The 18,419-nt window shown below is 57.3% G+C and overlaps 1 protein-coding gene across 1 annotated transcript in view; it reads right to left on the bottom strand.

Annotated features, from left to right (window-relative positions):
- The window catches only part of LOC119958807 (neuroblast differentiation-associated protein AHNAK-like), an 84,012-nt gene extending 73,509 nt beyond the window's left edge, over positions 1–10,503 (bottom strand). Inside the window, 1 exon segment of the mRNA XM_038787309.1 lies at positions 10,360–10,503. The gene's annotated coding sequence lies outside the window, so the exon portion shown is untranslated.
- Between the last annotated feature and the right edge of the window lie 7,916 nt (positions 10,504–18,419).

Genomic DNA, 18,419 nt, shown 5'->3' with positions numbered 1-18,419 from the left:
TTGAAAACAAAAATGCGGAAGTCGCTACAGATAGGAAAGGCCACACGAACTCCCAGGACTGTTTGTGTTAACCTCTCGTGTAGATCCCACTGTTTCAAATACTGAACGCAGGTTATCCACGTGCGCGTAAACCAAGTGGTTGAAAGATAACAATATCGGCAAACATTACCCCCCCCCCCCCGCAACACCACCCCCACAACTTAACGGGCCCCAGAGGCAAAATTTCACCAGAAACTGGCAAAAAATATTTACAATGTTTCCCACAGTCAGGGCTCCAAAAATAGTCTCAGGCGATGTCCTCTTTTTAAAACAAAACACAACTTTTTTTCATCGATGTTAGTTAGTTGGTTAATTCCGAGAATTAAACTAACAGATTCTAAAAGGGAAAACGGGCGGGCGAATCTGAGTTTTGTAGTTTCTGTTTGTCGTTTCTTAACTCACTTCGCACCCCACGGCGATACAAATGCTGTCGCGTTCCCAAATCTCCTTCGTAATAGATCCTCTATTAGGGCAGCACGGTAGCATTGTGGATAGCACAATTGCTTCACAGCTCCAGGGTCCCAGGTTCGATTCCGGCTTGGGTCACTAACTGTGCGGAGTCTGCACATCCTCCCCGCGTCTGCGTTGGTTTCCTCCGGGTGCTCCGGTTTCCTCCCACGGTCCAAAGATGTGCAGGTTAGGGTGGATTGGCCGTGATAAATTGCCCCTTAGTGTCCAAAATTGTCCTTAGTGTTGGGCGGGGTTACTGGGTTATGGGGATAGGGTGGAGGTGTTGACTTTGGGTGCTCTTTCCAAGAGCCAGTGCAGACTCGATGGGCCGAATGGCCTCCTTCTGCACTGTAAATTCTATGATAACCTCGGGCGGCCGCTGGCGCAGTGGTTAGCATCGCGGCCTCACGGCGCCGAGGACCCAGGTTCGATCCAGACCCCGGGTCACTGTCCGTGTGGAGTTTGCACATTCTCCCCCGTGCCTGCGTGGGTCTCGCCCCCACACGACCCAAAACGATGAGCAGGGTTAGGTGTGGAATGGCCACGCTAAATTGCCTCTCAACCGGGAAAAAAAAATAATTGGGTGCTCTAAATTTAAGAAGAAGTTAATAGATCTTCTCGCTGGACCCAATGTACTTTCTTTGAAGACAGCTCCGTCCCAGATCGCAGAGGTGTCTCAATGCGCTTCTCGCTCGACTGATTAACTCGGAACGGTTGCCCCTTTTCACAAAGCAAGATTGGCAACAACAAGAGCTTGCCTGCAATGTGGGAATATGACCCGAGGCACTTCACAGGAGCAGCAACGGAGGTGTGAGGGCAGCTTAAAAAGCTTCCTCGAAGATTAGCGGCCTCTTAACCTGTTGGGCGAGGGATGCACGGCGGGGTGGTCACCTTTTTCGAAAAGCGCCACACACGACCTTGAACGTCCGCTCGAACAGGAGACCAACTTCAAAACATTGCTCAGAAAACAAACAACCCCCGACAACGAAATCCGCACTCCCGACACGAGAGACACACATTCCACCACTTGGGGGGGGGGGGGGGGGGGGGGGGGAAATGAAAATCGCTTGTCACGAGTCGGCTTCAATGAAGTTGCTGTGAAAAGCCCCTAGTCGCCACATTCCGGCGCCTGTCCGGGGAGGCTGGTACGGGAATCGAACCGTGCTGCAGGCCTGCTTTCAAAGCCAGCGATTTAGCCCAGTGAGCTAAACCAGCCACTTGTCGCATCTTTGGTCTACCCGCTTACTTGAAAATTATCACCGGCTAAACAATTCAGCCTCGACTGCCCGGCTAGGTTTAAATTTACCCCCTTGCCCAAGATATATCATTTTCCCCCCTGCACACATCACACTGATGTCAATGTCTCAAACTTCCCCTGCATCTATTGGTCTTCGCCTCTCAGTAGCCATGTAGCTACCAGTGTTCCTGCGTGTCTGCGTTTCGGAGCTTGCATGCCACCCAATAAATGTGTTGTGTTGCGACCCTCAAAGTCGGGTATGCGCCGACTCTCCGTAGTGGCCTGGCCCGCGATCGGGGCCCACCAAACGGCGGGCCGGCCTCTCTGTCGGGGGGGGGGGTCTCCTTTCCTCCACGCCGGCTCCTGTAGCCCTGCGCCATTTGGCGTCGGGGCCGGCGCGGGGAAGATGACCACTGCGCATGCTCGGACCCCGCGGGCCACTCCAGCGCCCTGCTACCCCACTGTGGCCCGGAGAATCGGGTCTCAGAACGGGGCACCGACGCCGGAGTGAAACACTCACGTTTTTACGACGGCGTTGGGACTTAGCCGCCCGGTGGGAGAACCCCGCCCCCCTGTTCCTCAGTAACCGTGGGCAGAATTCGCCCATTTTGGTGCCTGCCCCTGCCGACCAGAATAGCAGGATCCCGCGCCGGAGATTTAGCACTTGGGACCCCGTCAATTACGCACGTGCGAGTTCGCTCCGACTCCCCCTGGCGGGCAGGCAGCCGATCTGTCCGCCCGCCTTCAGCCGACTGTTTCAAAGGCCCTGCCGCCATATTTAAAGACCAGAGCAACGTCCCTCGTATCGTTCTCTCCACCCACCTGTCTTCACCAGGCCGCACAGGGTGTCAGCAACCGAGGGGGAAAAGGCAACTCCAAGACGTCTGTTCCTGCTTTCCACCACCCGTCCCTGAACCCATCACCCTGCAAGACACCCATACCCCACTTGGACCCACCGTACCTGGAGTCTTTATTCATCCCCTTCCAGTTAACGGTGTGGTGTCCCTTTGACCCTCCTTGATTTGTTTTTAAATTCAGACGACCTATTTAATTTTTCTTCCAATCAATCCACCTCGCCCTGCACATCTTTGTGGGTTGTGGGGAGCGAAACCCACGCAGACACGGGGAGAATGTGCAAACTCCACACGGACAGTGACCCAGAGCCGGGATCGAACGCGGGTCCTCGGCGCCGTGAGGCAGCAGTGCTAACCCACTGTGTCGCCCTTTGATCCCCATGTTCGTGAGCTTTTGATACAGCTTTATCGGGGTCCAGCATCCCTCCCCTCAATCTTCCCTCTGCCTCCCACTGGACATCATTTTCTAAAATGTATTTTATTACAAAGATGAATCATACATCAAATAAACACACCGGGATTCTTCCTGGTGATCAGCTCTACAGTCTGTACACATGTTTCACCCCCCCCCCCTACGACGAACAGCCCCTCAAACACGATCACAAACATCCCCCACCTTTCCTCAACCCCCCCTGCAGAGCCCCTTAACCCATACTTTATCTTCTCCAACCGCAGGAAGTCGTGCAGGTCACCCAACCGAGCCGCTACCCCGGTGGCGATGCCGACCGCCACTCCAGCAAAATTTGCCGCCCTGCAATCAGAGAGGCGAAGGCCACGCCATCGGCCTTCCCTCCTCTCCGTGAGCTCCCCGGCTACTGCGAAACCCCAAATATCGCCCCACCAATGGGTCCACTTCCTCCTCCAATTGGGCGGCCGGCTGCTTTAATGAGCATGCGCGATATGCAAATTCATGCAAATCGCATTCGTGCCACCTGCCCGGGGGCAAGGTGGCCCGCCCTTGAGAGATGTGGAACCTGATTTCAACGCCAGCTATCCGGCTCCTGTCAGATTCACACACCCACTCGTCACCAAACCCGCCACAGGATAGTTGGGAAAAATTAGTATCCTTGGAATGCATACAGTGCTGAAGGAGGTGCCATTCGGCCCATCAGGTCTGCACCGGCCCTTTGAAAAGGAATCCTATATCCCCCGCCCTATCCCCGTAACCCCACCTAACCTGCACATCTTTGGACACTAAGGGACAATTTAGCACGGCCAATCCACCTAACCTGCACATCTTTGGACAGTAAGGGACAATTTAGCACGGCCAATCCACCTAACCTGCACAACTTTGGACACTAAGGGACAATTTAGCACGGCCAATCCACCTAACCTGCACAATTTTGGACACTAAGGGACAATTTAGCACGGCCAATCCACCTAACCTGCACATCTTTGGACACTAAGGGGCAATTTAGCACGGCCAACCCACCTAACCTGCACATCTTTGGACACTAAGGGACAATTTAGCACGGCCAATCCACCTAACCTGCACAACTTTGGACACTAAGGGACAATTTAGCACGGCCAATCCACCTAACCTGCACAATTTTGAACACTAAGGGACAATTTAGCACGGCCAATCCACCTAACCTGCACATCTTTGGGCACTAAGGGACAATTTAGCATGGCCAATCCACCTAACCTGCACATCTTTGGACACTAGGGGGCAATTCAGCATTTGTTTTTCTGCCTCTGTACATAATACAGGCAGTGCCCTATTGAGCCTCCACCAACACCCCGACTCCCTCCCTCCCCACCACCCTCCTTTCCCCTCTCCCCTCCCCCCTCACCCCCATTTCCTTTCCCTTCTGTTGGTACAGAGGCAAGGGTATCTGGTCTCTCCAGCGCAAATTTACTGCCTGTACCGTTTATTTTTTGTACGACTGTGTTGTGAACTGTTTAAACAATCAGAGTATTCCCCCCCCCCTCCCCGTATGTTGGTACTGATGGGAGGGTACCCTATTTCTCCAACACAAACTTAGTGTTTGTACCATTTGGCCTTGTGTATGTTTTTTTAACTGTTTTAATAAAAAGATACGGTCGATCGTTTGGACGCTAAGGGGCAATTTAGCGCAGCAAATCCACCTAACCAGCAGCACAGTAGCACAGGTGGCTTCATAGCGCCAGGGTCCCAGGTTCGATTCCCCGCTGGGTCACTGTCCGTGCGGAGTCTGCACGTCCTCCCCGTGTGTGCGTGGGTTTCCTCCGGGTGCTCCGGTTTCCTCCCACAGTCCAAAGACGTGCAGGTTAGGTGGATTGGCCATGCTAAATTGCCCCTTAGTGTCCAAAGATGTGCAGGTTAGGTGGATTGGCCATGCTAAATTACCCCTTAGTGTCCAAAGATGTGCTGTTAGGGTGGATTGGCCACGATAAATTGCCCAAAAAGGTTAGGAGGGGTTATTGGGTTACGGGGATCGGGTGGAGGTGAGGGCTTAAGTGGGCCGGTGCAGACTCGATGGGCCGAATGGCCTCCTTCTGCACTGTATGTTCTATGATCTTTGGGCTATGGGAGGAAACCGGAGCGCCCGGAGGGAAACCCAGGCAGACACGGGGAGAACGTGCAAACTCCGCACAGTCACCCGAGGTCGGAATCGAGCCTGGGTCCTTGGCGCCGTGAGGCAGCCACCCAATTGCCTTACTACGTTCCTTAGTGAGCGCATGTCTGTGTCTATTTTGCATTATCTGTGTGCGTTTTCTCAGACCTTCGCCGAGGGGCCACTCCTCGTGAACGTCTTGAACTCTCTACCTCAAACGGCAGAGTCTTCGAATATTTTTTAATGCTGAGCTAGATGGATTCCCGATACACAAGGGGGGGGTGAAAGGTTATCGGTGGGGGCGCGGGTTGGCAGGAATATGGAGTTGGGGTTTACAATCTGATCAGCCGCGATCTCACTGAACGGCGGAGCAGGCTCTCGAGGGGCCGAGTGGCCTCCCTCCTGCTCTTAATTCACACGTTCGCCTGTCTCAATGTTTCTCGATAACTCTGCCTCGCTACGTTCCTTAGTCCTGCCCGTATATCGGTGCCGATGTTCCTCACTGTGTGTGTGTGTGAGCCTGCATTGTAAAATCCCTGCTTGTTGCTTATTCACTCTCGCCGACAATGAATAAGCTTGCACCCCCGACATTACCCTCAGCGGACAGGGAAGTGGGCCGCCATCCCATTGTACACTCAAAAAATGCACGGAAACAATGGGCGAGGCCAGAAACCTAAACCGCAGAAACATTTCTCAAAAATTCCTGGAATGGATCAGCCTTGAGCCAGGGGACTGCAAATACCAAAAGCTCAGAGATGTTAACACTGCAGAGCATGGCTGCCGGTGAAGGGAGGAGGTGGTGTCTGATACCTCTGGGTTTCACCACATAGACAAGGGGCGGCGCGGTAGCACAGTGGTCAGCACTGTTGCCTCACAGCGCCAGGGTCCCGGGGTTCGATTCCCGGCTTGGGTCTGTGCGGAGTCTGCACGTTCTCCCCCCGTGTCTGCGTGGGTTTCCTCCGGGCGCTCCGGTTTCCTCCCACAGTCCCGAAAGACGTGCTTGTTGGGTGAATTGGACATTCTGAATTCTCCCTCCGTGTACCCGAACAGGCGCCGGAATGTGGCGACGAGGGGATTTTCACAGTAACTTCATTGCAGTGTTAATGTAAGCCTACTTGTGGCAATCAGAAAAGATTATTATTGGATTATTATGTGATTTGGCACGCCGAAGTTCTCGATATATCTCTTTTCCGACATTTTTCATCCGGGCACCCTTCCCGGATAACACTTTCTTATTTCCCACGACCACGTTGTTAATGGCAACCACCTGTGCAAACTCGACGCGCTGCCATTTGCCCACTTCAGATAGAGTATAGGCAGCTGGCGCCATCACTGGCAGGAGGGTGTAATTACAGCATGACGGGTTGGGGCTGGGGGGGGGGGGGGGGGGGGGGGGGGCGGGGGGGGTAGGTGGAGGAGCGAGGGATACGCGGGTTCAATGCAGATGGAGGCCACTCGGCCTACCGCGTCGGTCCCGGCTCTCTCCGAATGAGCAACTCGCGCGTGTCATTCCCCTCCCCCCCCCCCCCCCCGCCGCACCGCCCCTCCCGTAATCCCGCATATTCCTCCTTTTTTAGCTCAGCCGAATCTCCCTTTTCGAAAGCCCCCATGAGACTGTCAAATACAAGAGCAGAGTTAGGCCATTCGGCCCTTCGAGTTTAACCCCCCCCCCCCACCCCACCCCGACCGAAACTGCCTCCACCACACAGCGGGGCGGAATGTTCCAGACCGTCAAGCTGCACTCAGCCCCTGGGTCATGGAAATGCGACGGAACGACAGTGACCCAGACATCCTAACGGGTGGCGTCACGGGCTGACGCAGCCGCGCCTCCGCCTTCCGGGTCCCGGAGAATTCAGATGAAACACGACAGGAGCTGAGCCAAATTCACACCCTGGCGTCCCCTCGAGCCCCAACAAGAGAGAGAGAGAGTCGGCCAAAGTCGTTTCCCCTGACTCAGCCTGGAACCTGTGCGCAATCTGCTCCCGGTAAAAACGGCTGCATGCAAAAGGTCTCGCCAATCACACCGCAGAAATCTCACCGCGTCCCCTTTCCACAGCAACAGGACGTGCAACGTTCCCTTCCCAAAATGACAACCGTTGACTCCACCCCCCCCCCCCCCCCCCCCCCCCCCCCCACCACCACCACCACCCCATCCCAACACTATCGAACAATTTGGCAATTCTGTCTGCGTATTTGCAGACAGCTCTGCGTTTCTCTTTCCGTACCCCTCCCACCCTCCCCCCGGCCACTCTTCCCCCGCTCCTCCTCACCAGAGGGCGCGGTCCGCCGAGCTCTCTTCCAGCCGCTTTCTCCCCCCCCCCCCCAAGTCAACCTTTGCCGAGGGGGCCACTCCGCGTCTGAAACAGTCAGGCGGCAGTTCGACCAAGAGGGGCATCACGGCCCAGCCTATTGCTGCCTTCAACTGAACAAACCCGCACTGGGACCTGGCAGCAGAGGAGTGGGGGGGGGGGGGGGGGAAGGGGAGTTAGGGATATGACCTCCCCCCCCCCCCTCTACACCCCCCACCCCCCCCCCGTGCCTCCACGCCACTCTGCCATCCCTAGCCCGCTGGTAGATGAACCCGTGACGCCTCCTACAGTCGCAATCCCTGTTGTACAACGTCTAACTCATTACAGACTAGGGTGGGGTTGGGAACTGAGATCATAGCGTTCTTGCGCATCTCACCACTACATGGGTGGGGGAGGATCGGGGTGGGGAGGGGGGGGGCTATTGCAAATGCGCTTTGAACACCACACCCCTTTCAAACACAATTCAACTGGACATTTGCCCAGCCCCCCTGGTGGCTCGCAACCCGCCCGTTTCCAGCCAGAAATGTCGACAGGGTTCAGTCAACTGTTGGGAGTTGCCCCCGTTCCGGATGCCGAAACCACCAAAGAAGGTGCCCGCTCTACGAGTGCCAACAAGCCGGTGCCACCCTCCGGAGTTCTGCAAGATCGCCCCCCCAAAAGCTCACTTGCGTTTCGTTGCCCGATAGACTGCGAGAGGGTGGGGGAGGTGGTAAATCTGATCGTAACTTTTACAGAGAAACAAGACTTCACTCTCCAAAGAACCGACTCGCCAACCAAGACGTAGCGATGTAACACATCAATCCTCTCCCCGCCCTGCTCAAAACCTGCCACACAGAGAGAGGCGAAACTCCAAAAAAACTTTCGCAAACCCTTGTTGAAAACAATAACCACATCCCGATCGGATGGGATTCACACCCTCCCCTCCTGCAGTCAGAATAAAAACACACCAGGCGGATTATACAATCCCTTTTTTGCACCTTTTATGTATGCACTAGTCAAAGAAAAAAAACCCTGGAGGGTAAGATGCAGAGTGACACGCCTTTAACACGTTCGGGGGCAGCTTCTGCCGTTCCTCCTGACAAACACGTTGGTGTAAACCTTTGCGGGGAGGGGGTGGGGGAACATTCGTTTACCTATTCGACAACTGATCCAAAAAACACAGGGCAGCCGGCGGAAGAGTTTTGGCGTCTTGCCCAGGGGCTCGGAGAACCCCCCTCTGTGCATACTCTGCCCCGATTGTGTGTGTGTGTGGTGGTGGAGGGGGGGGGGGGGGGGGGGCTGGTTTAGCACACTGGGCTAAATCGCTGGCTTTGAAAGCAGGCCAGCAGCACGGTTCGATTCCCGTAACAGCCTCCCCGAACAGGCGCTGGAATGTGGCGACTGGGGGGCTTTTCACAGTAACTTCATTTGAAGCCGACATGCGCGATTTTCATTTCGAGGTGGAACGCAAGGACTGAGAGAGGACAAGGCGGCCAACAACGTGCTGCGACGAACAAACCACCCTTTTGCCAACGTTGTTTCGCCAAGACCCAAATTTCATCCACGCCCCCCTACCCCACCCACTCACAGAGCCGGCTGCAAAAAGAAATAAAACCCAAAGCTCCCCCCCCCCCAGAAAAAAAATGTAACTGGAATTCCTGAAACACAAAAACAACTGTAGCAATTCATTTGACTTAATGAGTATTACCAGCACTTTGTGCATGTGTCTGTGTGTGTGGGTGGGGGAGCCTTCTGTGGGGTACTTGCATTTTGCAGGCCAACTCCACTGAAAGGAGGTGAGGTGGGGGTTGGGGGGGGGGGGGGGAACTGGATGGAGACCATTTGAAAACTTCGAAACAAACCCCTTTCGAACTTTTACTTCTTCGCTCCCACTCATCTCTTCTGGGGGGAGAGAGAGAGAGAAGTGCTGGGTGGGAGGACGAGAAAGCTCACCCCAGATTTACAAACTGCATTCAATGTGATCTGGCTCAGAATCAAAAACGCTCTCCTGCGATTACTATTTGCAAACTTTGGAGGATTTGACACACACACAAACACAGAAAACGACAACAACGACGAAAAAAATAACAATCCCTCAGAATCTCACCAGTTCAATTCGTTCAATCTTCACCCCACCCACACCTTGGGATTTCTGACACCACTTCTATCTCTGGCACAGATTTAAAGTCACTCTGATCTCTCTCTCTCTCTACTCCCTCTCCTTCCCTCTGTGTCTCCTTCCCTTCATCCTATGTGAAATCCTGGTGGTTGCCTTTTTTCCTGCCCCTACCCCTCTCCTCTCTCTCTCTCTCTCTCTCTGTCTCCACACACACCAAAAAAACAGTTCTGCTTTAAGTTACACAGCCTTTCTCACCAGTCAGGAATACCAAGGTTTTTTAGACCCTTGGCTGTCTGCCCAGAGGCTGGCTGGCTGGGAGGGGAGGCAGAGGCGTCTTATTGCAACACCCCCCCCCCCCCCCCCCCCCCCACTCCCCCCAAAAAACTCCTTTTCCACAAGTTCATGCAGAAACTTCAAAGAGGGGTGGAGGGGGGGGGGGGGGGAGTGGAGAGAGAAACCCCCATTAAAACTTGTCAACAACATTCTTCCAGCAACCCCCCACACCCTCCAACTTTTTTTTAAATTCCAACATCTCAAAACTAAATCTCCAAGTCCCCTAAAAAAAAAAATTGGACTTTTAGAAAAGACTGCAAACTTTGTCCAGGACAGGGGGAGGGTGGGTACAGCTCACTTTTGTTAATTTCGTCCACACCCTTCGGGCAGAAACTTATTTGCAAAGAAAAAACAACTTTTCAAACTTTCTGGCAACTTTGCAAGGAGAGGGAGCCAGTCCCTGATTCCAAACTATTTCTCTCTTATCTCGTTGCTCTTGGGAGGAGAATGAGGATTTCTTAAGCAGATTGTTTGCTAAACGAATCTCTTTTACAGATTTTACCTGGTGGCAGCGATTTCTCCGCTAAAGCCCCTGGCGTCTCATGGTGCCAGGGCACCCAGTGCTTGTGTGGCACAGCCCTTTGCTGAATGTAGCACTCTATTGTAGCTCCAGCCTCCCCAGTAAGCTCGATCATAAAGCTCGAAGTGTTACAGGGCTGGGCTCTTGTACCACGGGCTGGGGTGTGTCCTGGAGGGGTGGAGACTCGCTCCGTTCCCTATAGGAGTGGAAAGAGGGGAGGGAAGCCTGACTGACATCAAGGGGATGTGTCAGAGCCCAGTCATGTGGCCTGGCAAAACCCACCATCTGCCAATGCTTGCTGCAAAACACAGACAGAGAGGGAGAGAGAGAGTACCCAGGTCAGACCCGGAGGGGCACAGTGCAGGCCTGGCATATCTACCCGGACTGATGGGCACAGTGCAGCCTCGGGCGGTTGGCACAGTGCAGCCTCGGGCTGATAGGCTCAGTGCAGCCTCGGGCGGTTGGCACAGTGCAGCCTCGGGCGGTTGGCACAGTGCAGCCTCGGGCTGATGGGCTCAGTGCAGCCCCGGGCGGTTGGCACAGTGCAGCCTCGGGCTGATGGGCTCAGTGCAGCCCCGGGATGATGGGCACAGTGCAGCCCCGGGCGGTTGGCACAGTGCAGCCGCGGGCTGATGGGCTCAGTGCAGCCCCGGGATGATGGGCACAGTGCAGCCTCGGGCGGTTGGCACAGTGCAGCCTCGGGCTGATGGGCTCAGTGCAGCCTTGGGCTGATGGGCTCAGTGCAGCCTCGGGCTGATGGGCTCAGTGCAGCCTCGGGCGGTTGGCACAGTGCAGCCTCGGGCTGATGGGCTCAGTGCAGCCTCGGGCTGATGGGCTCAGTGCAGCCTCGGGCTGATGGGCTCAGTGCAGCCTCGGGCGGTTGGCACAGTGCAGCCTCGGGCGGTTGGCACAGTGCAGCCTCGGGCTGATGGGCTCAGTGCAGCCTCGGGCTGATGGGCTCAGTGCAGCCTCGGGCTGATGGGCTCAGTGCAGCCTCGGGCTGATGGCCTCAGTGCAGCCTCGGGCGGTTGGCACAGTGCAGCCTCGGGCTGATGGGCTCAGTGCAGCCTCGGGCTGATGGGCTCAGTGCAGCCTCGGGCGGTTGGCACAGTGCAGCCTCGGGCTGATGGGCTCAGTGCAGCCTCGGGCTGATGGGCTCAGTGCAGCCCCGGGCGGATGGGCCCAGTGCAGCCTCGGGCGGTTGGCACAGTGCAGCCTCGGGCGGTTGGCACAGTGCAGCCCCGGGCGGTTGGCACAGTGCAGCCTCGGGCTGATGGGCTCAGTGCAGCCCCGGGCTGATGGGCTCAGTGCAGCCCCGGGTGGTTGGCACAGTGCAGCCTCGGGCTGATGGGCTCAGTGCAGCCCCGGGCTGATGGGCTCAGTGCAGCCTCGGGCGGTTGGCACAGTGCAGCCTCGGGCTGATGGGCTCAGTGTAGCCTCGGGCGGTTGGCACAGTGCAGCCTCGGGCTGATGGGCTCAGTGTAGCCTCGGGCTGATGGGCTCAGTGCAGCCTCGGGCTGATGGGCTCAGTGCAGCCTCGGGCTGATGGGCTCTGTGCAGCCTCGGGCTGATGGGCTCAGTGCAGCCTCGGGCTGATGGGCTCAGTGCAGCCTCGGGCTAATGGGCTCAGTGTAGCCTCAGGCTGATGGGCTCAGTGCAGCCTTGGGCTGATGGGCTCAGTGCAGCCTCGGGCTGATGGGCTCAGTGCAGCCTCGGGCTGATGGGTTCAGTGCAGCCTCGGGCTGATGGGCTCAGTGCAGCCTCGGGCGGTTGGCACAGTGCAGCCTCGGGCTGATGGGCTCAGTGCAGCCCCGGGCTGATGGGCTCAGTGCAGCCTCGGGCTGATGGGCTCAGTGCAGCCTCAGGCTGATGGGCTCAGTGCAGCCTCGGGCTGATGGGCTCAGTGCAGCCCCGGGCGGTTGGCACAGTGCAGCCCCGGGCTGATGGGCTCAGTGCAGCCTCGGGCTGATGGGCTCAGTGCTGCCCCGAGCTGATGGGCTCAGTGCAGCCTCGGGCTGATGGGCTCAGTGCAGCCTCGGGCTGTTGGGCTCAGTGCAGCCACGGGCTGATGGGCTCAGTGCAGCCCCGAGCTGATGGGCTCAGTGCAGCCCCGGGCTGATGGGCTCAGTGCAGCCTCGGGCTGATGGGCTCAGTGCAGCCTCGGGCTGATGGGCTCAGTGCAGCCTCGGGCTGATGGGCTCAGTGCAGCCCCGGGCAGACGGGCTCAGTGCAGCCTCGGGCGGTTGGCACAGTGCAGCCTCGGGCTGATGGGCTCAGTGCAGCCTCGGGCTGATGGGCTCAGTGCAGCCTCGGGCTGATGGGCTCAGTGCAGCCTCGGGCTGATGGGCTCAGTGCAGCCTCGGGCTGATGGGCTCAGTGCAGCCTCGGGCTGTTGGGCTCAGTGCAGCCTTAGGCTGATGGGCTCAGTGCAGCCTCGGGCTGATGGGCTCAGTGCAGCCTCGGGCTGTTGGGCTCAGTGCAGCCTCGGGCTGATGGGCTCAGTGCAGCCTCGGGCTGATGGGCTCAGTGCAGCCTCGGGCTGATGGGCTCAGTGCAGCCTCGGGCTGATGGGCTCAGTGCAGCTCGGGCTGATGGGCTCAGTGCAGCCTCGGGCTGTTGGCACAGTGCAGCCCCGGGCTGATGGGCTCAGTGCAGCCTCGGGCTGATGGGCTCAGTGCAGCCTCAGGCTGATGGGCTCAGTGCAGCCTCGGGCTAATGGGCTCAGTGCAGCCTCGGGCTGATGGGCTCAGTGCAGCCTCGGGCTGATGGGCTCAGTGTAGCCCCGGGCTGATGGGCTCAGTGCAGCCCCGGGCTGATGGGCTCAGTGCAGCCTCGGGCTGATGGGCTCAGTGCAGCCTCGGGCTGATGGGCTCAGTGCAGCCTCGGCCTGATGGGCTCAGTGCAGCCTCGGGCTGATGGGCTCAGTGCAGCCTCAGGCTGATGGGCTCAGTGCAGCCCCGGGCGGTTGGCACAGTGCAGCCTCGGGCGGTTGGCACAGTGCAGCCTCGGGCGGTTGGCACAGTGCAGCCTCGGGCTGATGGGCACAGTGCAGCCTCGGGCTGATGGGCTCAGTGCAGCTTCGGGCGGTTGGCACAGTGCAGCCTCGGGCGGTTGGCACAGTGCAGCCTCGTGCTGATGGGCTCAGTGCAGCCTCAGGCTGATGGGCTCAGTGTAGCCTCGGGCTGATGGGCTCAGTGCAGCCTCGGGCTGATGGGCTCAGTGCAGCCTCAGGCTGATGGGCTCAGTGTAGCCTCGGGCTGATGGGCTCAGTGCAGCCTCGGACTGATGGGCTCAGTGCAGCCTCGGGCTGATGGGCTCAGTGCAGCCTCGGGCTGATGGGCTCAGTGCAGCCTCGGGCTGATGGGCTCAGTGCAGCCTCGGGCTGATGGGCTCAGTGCAGCCTCGGGCTGATGGGCACAGTGCAGCCTCGGGCTGATGGGCTCAGTGCAGCCCCGGGCGGTTGGCACAGTGCAGCCTCGGACTGATGGGCTCAGTGCAGCCTCGGGCTGATGGGCTCAGTGCAGCCTCGGGCTGATGGGCTCAGTGAAGCCTCGGGCTGATGGGCTCAGTGCAGTCTCGGGCTGATGGGCTCAGTGCAGCCTCGGGCTGATGGGCTCAGTGCAGCCTCGGGCTGATGGGCTCAGTGCAGCCTCGGGCTGATGGGCTCAGTGCAGCCCCGGGCGGTTGGCACAGTGCAGCCTCGGACTGATGGGCTCAGTGCAGCCTCGGGCTGATGGGCTCAGTGCAGCCTCGGGCTGATGGGCTCAGTGCAGCCTCGGGCTGATGGGCTCAGTGCAGTCTCGGGCTGATGGGCTCAGTGCAGCCTCGGGCTGATGGGCTCAGTGCAACCTCTGGCTGCTGGGCTCAGTGCAGCCTCGGGCTGATGGGCTCAGTGCAGCCTCGGGCTGATGGGCTCAGTGCAGCCCCGGGCTGATGGGCTCAGTGCAGCCTCGGGCTGATGGGCTCAGTGCAGCCTCGGGCTGATGGGCTCAGTGCAGCCTCGGGCTGATGGGCTCAGTGCAGCCCCGGGCTGATGGGCTCAGTGCAGCCCCGGGCTGATGGGCTCAGTGCAGCCCCGGGCTGATGGGCTCAGTGCAGCCTCGGGCTGATGGGCTCAGTGCAGCCTCGGGCTGATGGGCTCAGTGCAGCCCCGGGCGGTTGGCACAGTGCAGCCCCGGGCTGATGGGCTCAGTGCAGCCCCGGGCGGTTGGCACAGTGCAGCCTCGGGCGGATGGGCTCAGTGCAGCCTTGGGCTGATGGGCTCAGTGCAGCCTCGGGCTGATGGGCTCAGTGCAGCCTCGGGCTGATGGGCTCAGTGCAGCCTCAGGCTGATGGGCTCAGTGCAGCCTCGGGCTGATGGGCTCAGTGCAGCCCCGGGCGGTTGGCACAGTGCAGCCCCGGGCGGTTGGCACAGTGCAGCCTCGGACTGATGGGCTCAGTGCAGCCTTGGGCTGATGGGCTCAGTGCAGCCTCGGGCTGATGGGCTCAGTGCAGCCTTAGGCTGATGGGCTCAGTGCAGCCCCGGGCGGTTGGCACAGTGCAGCCTCGGGCTGATGGGCACAGTGCAGCCTCGGGCTGATGGGCTCAGTGCAGCCTCGGGCGGTTGGCACAGTGCAGCCTCAGGCTGATGGGCTCAGTGCAGCTCGGGCTGATGGGCTCAGTGCAGCCTCGGGCTGATGGGCTCAGTGCAGCCTCGGGCTGATGGGCTCAGTGCAGCCTCGGGCTGATGGGCTCAGTGCAGCCTCGTGCTGATGGGCTCAGTGCAGCCTCGGGCTGATGGGCTCAGTGCAGCCTCGGGCTGATGGGCTCAGTGCAGCCTCGGGCTGATGGGCTCAGTGCAGCCTCGGGCTGATGGGCTCAGTGCAGCCTCGGGCTGATGGGCTCAGTGCAGCCTCGGGCTGATGGGCTCAGTGCAGCATCGAGCCTGACCTATCTACCAGGGCAGATAACACAGTACAGTAATGGTCCTGCCATATGAACCAGGACAGATTGGCACAGTTCAGCCTGGTTACCGGTGTTTACCAGGACAGATTGGCAAAGTGCAACTGGTTCTGGGTTGGAGTTTAGAAGGATGAGGGGGGATTTTATTGATACTTACAGGATACTGCGATGCCTGGATAGAGTGGACGTGCAGAGGATGTTTCCACTTGTAGGAAAAATTAGAACCAGAGGGCACAATCTCAGACTGAAGGGACGATCCTTTAAAACAGAGATGGGGAGGGATTTCTTCAGCCAGAGGGTGGTGAATCTGTGGAACTCTTTGCCGCAGAAGGCTGTGGAGGCCAAATCACTGAGTATCTTTAAGACAGAGATAGATAGGTTCTTGATTAATAAGGGGATCGGGGGTTATGGGGAGAAGGCAGGAGAATGGGGATGAGAAAAATATCAGCCATGATTGAATGGCGGAGCAGACCCGATGGGCCAAGTGGCCTTTAGGGCAGCACGGTAGCATGGTGGTTAGCATAAATGCTTCACAGCTCCAGGGTCCCAGGTTCGATTCCCAGCTGGGTCACTGTCTGTGCGGAGTCTGCACATCCTCCCCGTGTGTGCGTGGGTTTCCTCCGGGTGCTCCGGTTTCCTCCCACAGTCCAAAGATGTGTGGGTTAGGTGGATTGGCCGTGATAAATTGCCCTTAGTGTCCTAATAGTAAGGTTAAGGGGGGGTTGTTGGGTTACGGGTATAGGGTGGATACGTGGGTTTGAGTAGGGTGATCATTTCTCGGCACAACATCGAGGGCCGAAGGGCCTGTTCTGTGCTGTACTGTTCTATGTTCTATTCTGCTCCCATGTCTGATGGTCTCCCAGGACAGATTGGCACAGTGTAGCCTGGGCCCACCCACGCTTGTCGGTAACTGCAAAGCACATTTGCACGCCCTGAGGTCACATCACCGGGCAGCCGAAGGAGCAAAACCCTCGAGGGGGAAAAAAAAACTTGAAGAAGACGAGTGAAAATCAGGGGGGGGCGGAACTGGGGCCAGGTACAGTCAATTGGGACCAGTAATAAAATTGCAAGGAATGTGAGACGCACAAATGTCTGCGGAGGATAAATAAAATGAACACTTGAATGGCTAAAACATCAAAAAGAGGCGGAAAGAGAGGCTTGATGTGAAGAGATGGTTTCCTGTATGCTGCTGCCACTCTGCTCCACACAGCCTTCAGGCCAGCGTTGAAGGGCTGTCAGACTACGTGAGGCTTCAATTGGGAATAAATTAGACACGTTCCAGTTCCAGCTAACCTTGCCCAGTTAATATCTTGAAGAGACGCGCAAACAGACAGGCTGTCATCAGGGCAGGAGAGTAGATTACATTGAACGTCAAGAATGGCCTGGGACTTAATTGGGGATTCCACAGAAGGGTCCTGGTGTTGCTCAGGCTCCTCATCATTGTTCAAGTGGACATTCAGCAAAGAACATACAGCGCAGAAGGAGGCCATTCGGCCCATCGAGTCTGCGCCGGCCCACTTAAGCCCTCACTTCCACCCTAGACCCGTCACGCAATAACCCTACCTGACCTTTTTTTTTGGACACCGAGGGCAATTTATCATGGCCCATCCACCGGTTCGATTCCCACCTTGGGTCACTGTCTGTGCGGAGTCTGCACGTTCTCCCCGTGTCTGCGTGGGTTTCCTCCGGGCGCTCCGGTATCCTCCCACAGTCCAAAGATGTGCAGGTTAGGTGGATTGGCCGTTTCTAAATTGCCCCTTAGTGTCCAAAGATGTGCTGGGTTAGGTGGATTGGTCGTGCTAAATTGCCCCTTAGTGTCCAAAGATGGGCAGGCTAGGTGGATTGGCTGTGCTAAATTGTCCCTTAGTGTCCAAAGATGTGCAGGTTAGGTGGATTGGCCGTGCTAAATTGTCCCTTAGTGTCCAAAGATGTGCAGGTTGGGTGGATTGGCCGTGCTAAATTGCCCCTTAGTGTCCAAGATGTGCAGGTTAGGTGGATTGGCCGTGCTAAATTGTCCCTTAGTGTCCAAAGATGTGCAGGTTGGGTGGATTGGCCGTGCTAAATTGCCCCTTAGTGTCCAAAGATGTGCAGGTTGGGTGGATTGGCCGTGCTAAATTGTCCCTTAGTGTCCAAAGATGGGCAGGTTAGGTGGATTGGCCGAGCTAAATTGCCCCTTAGTGCCCAAAGATGTGCAGGTTAGGTGGATTGGCCGTGCTAAATTGTCCCTTAGTGTCCAAAGATGTGCAGGTTGGGTGGATTGGCCGCGCTAAATTGCCCCTTAGTGTCCAAAGATGTGCAGGTTAGGTGGATTGGCCGTGCTAAATTGCCCCTTAGTGTCCAAAGATGTGCAGGTTGGGTGGATTAGCTGTGCTAAATTGTCCCTTAGTGTCCAAAGATGTGCAGGTTGGGTGGTTTGGCCGTGCTAAATTGCCCTTAGTGTCCAAAGATGTGCAGGTTGGGTGGATTGGCCGTGCTAAATTGCCCCTTAGTGTCCAAAGATGTGCAGGTTGGGTGGATTGGCCGTGCTAAATTGTCCCTTAGTGTCCAAAGATGTGCAGGTTAGGTGGATTGGCCGAGTTAAATTGCCCCTTAGTGCCCAAAGATGTGCAGGTTAGGTGGATTGGCTGCGCTAAATTGCCCCTTAGCGTCCAAAGATGTGCAGGTTAGGTGGATTGGCCATGCTAAATTGTCCCTTAGTGTCCAAAGATGTACAGGTTAGGTGGATTGGCCGTGATAAATTGCCCCTTAGTACCCTGCAACCTTGCTAATAAGACTGGCTGCAACAGTCTGTCGCAAACGCTGTGCAGAACACGGACGACGTCAAGACAGATGGGTAAGGCCTAGCGCTCTCGAGATTTCCCACTCTCCATTTCCCCATGTGCCTCGGCTGTTCGCTGAGCCCTGGATTCGGAGTGAATCAAGGGCAGCACGGTGGCGCAGCGGGTTAGCCCTGCTGCCTCACGGTGCCGAGGTCAGGCGCCGAGGTCCCAGGTTCGATTCTGGGTCACTGCCCGTGTGGAGTTTGCACATCCTCCCCGTGTCTGCGTGGATTTCGCCCCCAGAAAACGTGCAGGGCAGCTGGATCGGCCACGCTAAATCGC

This window comes from Scyliorhinus canicula, chromosome 31, assembly GCF_902713615.1.
Source record: "Scyliorhinus canicula chromosome 31, sScyCan1.1, whole genome shotgun sequence".
In the NCBI taxonomy this organism is placed as follows: Eukaryota; Metazoa; Chordata; class Chondrichthyes; order Carcharhiniformes; family Scyliorhinidae; genus Scyliorhinus; species Scyliorhinus canicula.
Note: the sequence above shows the minus strand (reverse complement) of the source record. Positions and strands in the feature narration are given on the sequence as shown.